The sequence below is a fragment of the Glandiceps talaboti genome, chromosome 14, assembly GCF_964340395.1.
Source record: "Glandiceps talaboti chromosome 14, keGlaTala1.1, whole genome shotgun sequence".
Taxonomy (NCBI): Eukaryota; Metazoa; Hemichordata; class Enteropneusta; family Spengelidae; genus Glandiceps; species Glandiceps talaboti.
This window is the reverse complement of record NC_135562.1, coordinates 2,965,897-2,973,809: the sequence shown is the minus strand read 5'-3', so window position 1 is coordinate 2,973,809 and position 7,913 is coordinate 2,965,897.

Sequence of the window (7,913 nt, the reverse complement as noted above, 5' to 3'; positions counted from 1 at the left end):
CCAACCAACCGACCGACCGACCGACCGACCGACCGACCGACCGACCGACCGACCGATCGATCGATCGATCGATCCATCGATCGATCGATCGATCAAACAATATGTATAAGCTGAAGTTAGGAGAGAAGTGAAGTGAGATTAAACTTAACTGGGGAAAAGAAAGAAAAGAGGGAAGGATAAACAAAGCAAGACAAGACAAGGCAAGGCAAGGCAAGGCAAAGCAAGGCAAGACAAGACACAAGGTAATGAAAGGAAAGGAAAGAAGTTAAAGTGAAAGGAAGGGAAGGGAACTGAAACAGTCAGTAATATAATCTGTCAGCCGGTCGACCGACCGACCAGCTAGCCAACCAGTAAGTCAGACAGACAGTCGTCCGCTCATTATTAAACATGTCGATGGCTCACATGCAAGTTAATTTATCTAAAAATATTGTTCGTATATATATTTGTTATTACGATGAATTTCAGGACCCCTCTAAAAAATATCACTGATAATAAAAAAAGCGCGTGTCATATCTCACAACAAATGCTGTTAAGTCGTAAATAGAATGGACTCGATGACCTTCTTTCTTATCTCTCCTTTTGATTTATTTCGATCTTTTATGTTGTGTAGTTTGAGCTGCATCAGTGGGATTTGAAATATTTAAAAGAGGTTGGCATCACATTCTAAACATTTTAAGTTGAAGTTTGAAAGGAAAGGTAAGGTGAGGAAAGGAAGAAGATTGATAAAAATGGGAGGTATTGAAAGGAAACTTTAAAGAATGGAAAGAGAGGTGGGGAACTAAATCAGCCTATGCTTATGTATTATTAATAATAAAAAAAGGTAACGTGTTTAGAGTTTGCAAAGACAAATCATACGTTTTTTTCTGTTATTCTCTATTTGAACATAATGCACTTGAACTTTTTCAACTTATCAATAGTTTAACGAACCTGATTTTGACAATGACAATCAGGTGCATGAAGGTACTCGTTTTATCAAAAAGTCTACGTTACTTTAAAGTACGTTGCTAGGTTACAGAGTATGATCGCTGTAAAAGTTTTATCAGTACACATTTGACTTTAAGTATTATAATGCCATCGAATTAACAATAGCTTATTATAGAGTGTGGTTGTATAGATGGCCTATTTGATATCAATCTCAATATATCTATCAGATAGATTGAGCCTACATTTAACCCAAATGTATTAATCTAAGCAATGTTCTCACAGTACATCGCTGGTTAAAACACTTTTTTTTGCATCAGATCTAGAATTATGTCTGCTCACTGATTGACAAATGTACAAGTAATACATTTCAAAGTGTTTCCAGATAGATTTGTATGTATGGGTATAGATATAGGTATATGTATAGAGTATGATAATCCGTAATGAACAATACAATATATAAATTACATGTATCCATGGGTCTGTGTTATCCAAAGGAACAGACCCAAGTATATCAACAGCAACAGATATTGGTGTTGCCATCATAGCCTAAAAGTGGAACGCTTTACCAAACTGTGTCATAGCGTCATGTGACCTCAATGTAGAATTGGGTTTCTCAAAAATGCCGACAACGATGCTATAAGTTAGATGTGGTGATTACCATATCAAACAAAATATATGTCAAGTTCAAAAATTAAGATTTTTACCAAAGCAATGTAATCAACTCAGTAAGTAAATTACATCAGACAGACAGACAGACAGACAGACAGACAGACAGACAGACAGACAGACACTCAACTCACTCACACATACATACATACATACATACATACATACATACATACATACATACATACATACATACATACATACATGATACACATACATACATACATACATACATACATACATACATACATACATACATACATACATACATACACACACACACACATTCATACATACATACATACATACATACATACATACATACATACATACATACATACATACATACATACATACATACATACATACATACAAAGAGAGCTATAACTGTTCACATTATGTAGTGTCAAATCAACTATATATTGGCAATTTGGAAAGACAAGAGATAGTGATTCATTATTTGAGATATTTAGTCTCATTGATATGAGACGGTCAAGAATAAATAGCCTGGCAATTTTCTAGATGGACTAGTGAATATGGACGGACAGTTAAAATTGCATTTAACAAAATCGTACTGTCAAAGTACATCATATCGACCATTTTACTAGTGTACTGTGTTTGGCGCTTTGGTCATTCTGTCCATCCAAGCCATGATTAACTTCAGTTTTGACCGTCAATTTTGACGTTTCGAACGATATCTTGATCGATAACTTGATCTGTGACACTAAAACTTAAATTAGTTTAAGAGTACAAAAGTTATAGCGCAAACAGTCCTAGAATTTCCTTTTAAAATCACGGACGTTTTGGGTAGATTAATTTACAATTACAAGTAAAATGAACGTGTGAATAAAACAACTAACACTTATTGCAAATTTCCTCTCTTTTTGGTTTCCTGTGATCGAATGATTGGGCGTGTATTGGGTCAGGCACAGATGTTTTACATTAAACAACAGAGAACTTGCGTCAACACATCGAAGGCACGATTACAATACAAGTTGATCGTGTAAGTGAGCAGTTAAGTCCCACCTAGAAAGTATCGTCATCTCCCCTCTCTATATTCAAGTTCTACATTATCGTTTGAAACGTCAACATTGACATCAAAGCAGAAGTTAACCATGGCTTTGAATGATGGACAAAATGACCCCAGCGCCAAACACAGTAAAAATTGTCGATACAAATATGATGTACACTGACCAGTACGAATGGCTAAAACGATTGTCAAATGCTTTTAAGTATATCGCAAAATTTTATTCCGAACTTTTTGCGATCATTCAAATACAAATAAAGAGATAATTATGTTATCTGTTCTAATCACTTTATACACTGTGTGACATTCAACTAGTTCAAGGTGACGGGTGATTCGTCGACAACTGATAATGATTAGTTGAAGAGGTCTACATTACCTATCATCAGAATGAAGATGGCGAACATCAACATCAGCAGTAGTCTGGGTTGTGTACGTCTAGTAATCACCAATATGGCATCCATTGCAAAGGTCTTAACTTCACAAAATCGGTCCTTATTACAAGATACGTTGTTCGACCGGAAAAAAGAAGAAGATTATGTACACGCAGCAAGTTGAAGATCATTGCACACGTCGCTTATTTTTTTTATCGGTTGACAAAAACGCATGTATGTGTTACCATTGGCAACGAACAGACACAAATAAGTTTTGCTGATAATGAAGGTTATGGGATGGTTTAATTGTTAAACATCAAAGAATGTGGGTGTACCTTGAATTAATGATATCACGTTGTCAGTTTGATGAATAACTGTGTATTTGGAGGTGGCCTTATTTAACTCTACAGATGGAGTATTTGGGTAATGTCAAATATTGGACTTGACAACTTGCTGACGTCATCACTAACATTTTAATCTTGACACTGTGCAGTAGAACATTACAAACTTAAAAACCTTAGGCCTGTCCACAGCCAATAGAGAATTACATGGATTACTCGGTCTCCTCAATACACTACTTCGTCGCTGTTACCATGACTACCATAATCGCATCAAGAAGAATAACGATGTCGACATCCCTAAAAGTACAACGTCTGGATTTTGGTATAATTTCAACAAATGAAATGTAAAAAATCATGATGAGAAACTGACAAAACTCTTAACTGTGATTAATTCATACGTTCGACAAAAATTGCACAAGGATGTAATTCATCAACCACATCCTTCTCATCATCATCATCATAAGTAGCACCGCCGCCACCATCATCACCATCAGCACAACCACTACCAGTAGCAATGCCACCACCACCACCACCATCACCATCACCATCATCATCATCATCATCATCAACATCATCATCATCATCATCATCATCATCATCATCATCATCATCATCATCATCATCATCATCATTATCATCATCATCCCAACCACTATAGTGAAGTTGTCATCGTTATAGTCGAATCGCTACCTTTGCTAGAAGACTACTCACTACCACCTACAAGGTCAACAAACTGAAGTTCGAATTTCTCCATGTATGTATGATAACTTATTGCTTCACTTTGAAGAAGACTGATCAAACAACAAGTTCAATCATGAATTTAGGCAACAGTGATCATTTACAGAAGCATTTACTTATATCAACTTGGGGTAATTTTTCAGGGAAAAAAACGTTTTCAAAATTCCTTGTCATCTTAAATGTATGAGTAGAACTTGACACTCCTTCATGTACCGGTGGATCCCCTACATGTATAGGAATTTAAAACACTTCGAAGTGTCACTGCAATATGAGATAAAGAGGAGAATAGCTATCTATATATGCAATGCAATATTTCAGTTACTATGGTCAGTATCATGGACAATAGATAATAGAGGTTATGGGTTGACCTTACCAATACTTGTCAGGGCACAGAATTTAAGGAGGGAAATCACCTGACGACAGAGATAACCATCATGTGATATATAGGGCATTCAACCATCCACATACTTTGTATTTGAACTACGTTTATTCAAGATACAATATATTTCAACATATATATTATTATGAGTACTCAGGCAGAGATTCCAGCTTGCAGTTTGAGGTGACGATATTGGCACAGAGTTGGGCAGAGTTGCCCGTGTTTGTTAGCGCCCTCTTGTGGCTGCGTGTTACTTTATTCTCTGCAGCTGTAAGTATTGAGCGTGAAACTGAGCATATGATATAATAATGCATTTACAAACCATATTGTTAACAAGTTATTTCAAGTAGAATAAATAAAACAAATTTTGACTGGAGTGGTAGTTTTGTTCGCCAAGTTTTAACCAAAAAAAATCAACATATCCATTTGCTTTGTTGTTGAAATACAATTTGTTGTAAAGGATACACGTCGTAGTTTAGTCGTCGACAGTATTCTGTATCTTTATTTCGTTCACAATGCCTCGAGACGTTTCTATTAAATGAGCGAAACGTAATAAGGTCCTCTTCAAAATCGCCTTCATAATTGTTTACTCTCTTCCAGAATGTTTTATTGAAATGGTGATATACTTCTATATTACCGGCATAAATTTTATTTAACATATTTTCCATAGCTGGTGTGACGGGAGGCTGGTACTTAGAATTAACTTTGCACGGGATATAAACTAAGTCTTCGAACTCCAAACACAAAATCTTCCGTAAAAGGACAAGTGATTCGTCGTAATATTCTGTCAACATAACTAACTCTAATTCCCTATCTATGCGATCTAACCAATGATCCGTGTCTGTCGAGTTCTCGTTCCATGGAATACCGAGTCGCATACAGTAACTGCTTTGAAGTGGTGTTGTACTGCCAGTCTTCGTGAAATGTCTATCTTCTCGTACTTTTAAAAACTCCTCAAACGGATTCGTTGCATTTGGAAAGCGTTGATTCTCAATTTCATTATAGTAAACTGCTGATTTGATATGATGATATGGCCATCGTAGCATCGTAAAATACTTTGCACGAGGGATGACCGTTTCGATTTTTGTGCGATTATAAACCACGTGATTTACAATGTAGTTGTAACCTGGGAAAGTTGAACAGTTGTATCGCAGTATGTCAAATCTATCTGGGTTTTCTGGTGTGTTAATAAACCCCCCACCGTCGCCAGGGAGGGCGCCAATCAGATGATTCTTTATACCATAACGGAAGAAAATTGTAGATAAGGTACTTCCTCCAACTTTTCCTGCTTTGATAAACACAAAATTCTTTACTGGCTGACAAATCGGAACTTGTTTGTTCGTCCGGATATCAAACAAAGGTAGGATTGACTTGTCAGCTTTATCTCGTTTTCTGAAATTGTAAATAAAAGAGAAACAACTTGAACGTGCAATTGTAAACAACCAGAAAACGTATTGAATTACCAACTGACAGATTCGGAGCAGTTAAAGTCATATTGTGGTGTTGCCGAGAGTGTGTGTGGAGGGGAGAGGCGTACTCGGACACACACACACACACACACACACACACACACACACACACACACACACACACACACACACCACTGACACTCACTCACTCATCAAATGGAGTGAGTGGACTGGAGTGGTAGTAGAACACTACATTTCATACTTACGTATCCGTGTTAAGCGTTGTAAAAAAATGACGTGCTTTAATACAAAAGTTATCTCCATTGAAATACATCATGCAGACCGTTACCGATATAGTAAATACTATCCATACTATCAAGCAGCCTAACACTCCCCGATATCGCCATAAAACTGAAACAAAACAGATTAAAATGCAATAATCTCAATGTACGAAATTCTCTATTTACGAGAAAAAAGGATAAGACGATTTTCTTATCGACTGTCGTATAAATGTTGACAACCATAAGCTAATTAACATAAACATCATTGGCTACATTAGAGATACACATTTTTATTCAAACTCGTTCCAACTGTCAAGGTACGTGTAGCGAACGTAGAGATTAAAGTATATATTCTCAACATCATGTTATCAAGTACAACACACCTAGCATGGGGCCAAATTTCATTGACAACCAATGTTCTTAAAACTTCCCTCGTGTAGAAGCTTGTTCATGGACCTTTTGAAATAATAATAAAAGAAGTTATAGGTTTTAAGGAAATCAACAATAATGTCCATAGAGTTAACACAGTATTTGATGGCCATATTGGATTCTACGGCCATATTGGATTCTACGGCCATATTGGATTCAATATAGTTTCATTTGGATAACATTTTGACCGCTATTCAAGAAAAATGTACGTCGCCTTGTGATTTTTACAGCACGTGTCAAGGTACCGCTTTGTTTGATAGAACCACTCAGAGTACGATAGGAAACTGTACATTCTACTTTTCAAGATAGCAAGATTGGATGAATAGTTTCTTTCATATTTTTTTTCTAAATGAAACGAACTAATCATGTCAGCATGTAGACCTGGGACTTCAATTGCAGCCTTCAACACATTAAGCACTCTTGATACCAATTTACTAGTTTTCGTCGACAAGTATCAAATATGTTTTAATACTAATGATTCTCTATGAAAGTTTTGATTGAGAAATGAAAAACGTACTTCTCATAAATCATATAGTATCATGCAATTGTATGACGTCATCCGGTGAGCACCCTGTCATACTTACTATTCGTAAAGAGCTGCCTCCTTGGCATATTGTCGATCAAATAACAACCCACTTTGAGTCCAATGTTTCTGGAAACTGGTCGTGTATGATGCAAACAGCGTTCAATATGAAAATGATTACGTATTGTTGGTCCTCTTCGATTCGAGTCATGTCCGGCCTTGGAATACCAGCAGGTATTAATGTCTTGCTGACGCGATTGTTACATGGCATTAGCACAGCGTGAATGCTACACAATCGTTTGTGTAAAGTTAAATGGAAATAGTCATATATACACGTCACTCTTAGGATGTAAAACCATTACTGCATTCATATATACTACATACTATTCTTACTGGCACTGTCACAGATGTTGACATGGTATTATTCAATCTAGACGTGAAAATGTCACCAGAGTAAATGAGTAATTGGTAGCTGGGTGCTCTCTTTATCTATAATGTAACATGTGTCAGCGGCAGACACTTAATTGTTTGCATAGATAAGCTATTTTTTCTATTATTAATATTATTTTGTTTATGTGTAACGCAAGCTTGTTCGTAGGTTTCAGTGACCTTTCAGTGAGAGCGCTGTTCTGAGGGCAAACGTTGACAGGGTCACAGTGTGCTACCCAGGTTTCAAACTTTTCCAACATATATTCCCAATAAGGATCTTCGCGCCACCGGGGGCGCTATGCAGATCACCCCACCTCAGCACCTTACCATTTATTTGGCCCTCGAAAGAGGCGATTTGATTGACAGACAGAAAATGAAGGCGATTTCATTCACAGA